This window comes from Penaeus monodon, chromosome 4, assembly GCF_015228065.2.
Source record: "Penaeus monodon isolate SGIC_2016 chromosome 4, NSTDA_Pmon_1, whole genome shotgun sequence".
NCBI lineage: Eukaryota > Metazoa > Arthropoda > Malacostraca > Decapoda > Penaeidae > Penaeus > Penaeus monodon.
The window spans coordinates 24,441,296-24,442,587 of record NC_051389.1 but is presented as its reverse complement, the minus strand read 5'-3'; the positions used below and the strand labels follow the sequence as shown (position 1 = coordinate 24,442,587).

Sequence of the window (1,292 nt, the reverse complement as noted above, 5' to 3'; positions counted from 1 at the left end):
TGAGCTGTGCAGATGCCACTGCCTTTATAAAGGCAGTGAAATCTACCTTTATAAAGTTACATGGCCATCTAACTAATTATTAAGCATAAAAAAGTGTTCTGTGTGTGTGGGCATGCGTGCATATATATATATATATATATATATATATATATATATATATATATATATATATATATATATATTATATATATATATATATATATATATATATATATATATATATGTTGGTTTACTTATTCATATGCATACACACAAACGAATACATTTCTAGGTGATCTGTGCATTTGAATTCAAAATTGTTCAAGTTAGCAAGTGATATTGCATGACTGTAAACGACCTTGCCAGGATTCGAACCTGGAATCTTATGATCCGTAGTCAGACGCGTTATCCGTTGCGCCACAAGGCCATATTAATTTAAAACCTGCATATATTTTATTGTCTCTGAAAAGAGACTTGCATTTGGGGAAATCTAACACTTCGGCTAAAGATAGCAAGTAAATAAAAAGAAACTAATTTATGCACCACCAAAAAAGTCAGCATGTTTCGTCTACAAATGTATATTTATATACATGTCTACATATGTATGTATACACTTTGTGTACGTACGTATATGTACAATTTTTTTATGTTTTGTATATAATAAAAGTGTATATATAATGTATGTATATTTGAAGTGTTAGGGAACCCCCAAACCCTGGATTTTTGCCATGGGGTATTTTCAGGGTCTCAAAGTCGGCTGTCGGGCAGTCTACGACCACAGTCGGTTTAGTAACGGGTTTTCATATGTTTTTATTTTTTTCCTTTTTTTATCTTTTTCTTTTATAAGAGCCTCTACATTTTTTTTAGTTTTTATAAAAATTTTAAACTCTCATTTTCATTTACTACGCTAAATCCCCGGTACTGCGTTAAAACCCTTTTTCAGCCTCTTCTCCTGAATGTTAAAAAAAAAATGTGATTTCACTTCCCTTTAGAGAGAGATCACTTTTGTTTTTTAAGAAAGCATTAAATGTTCCTTTTTGGTCTATGGAGTGTTCCCCACCCGGGCCCCGTACCAATATTTCCCCTTTCCCCTTTGGCGTGTATGTGTGTTTTTTATTGGTTTCCCCTTATCCCTATACAACACAAAAAAAATATTTTTAGCTCCCAGCGCATAAAAATTCAAAACTATTTTTAAAAACACAAGTGATGTTCTGACGGAAACGACCCCTTTCCAGGATTCGAACCCCGAATCTTCTATCCTAGTCAGACCGTTATGCTTGCGCCACAAGGCCCTATTTCGGAGTAAATTGTTT

At 33.2% G+C, this 1,292-nt stretch overlaps 1 non-coding gene across 1 annotated transcript; it reads right to left on the bottom strand.

Annotated features, from left to right (window-relative positions):
* Positions 1 to 333: 333 nt before the first annotated feature.
* Trnar-acg lies at positions 334 to 406 on the bottom strand. Its single transcript has one exon. It is a non-coding gene; the product is annotated as a tRNA-Arg (tRNA).
* Positions 407 to 1,292: the final 886 nt, after the last annotated feature.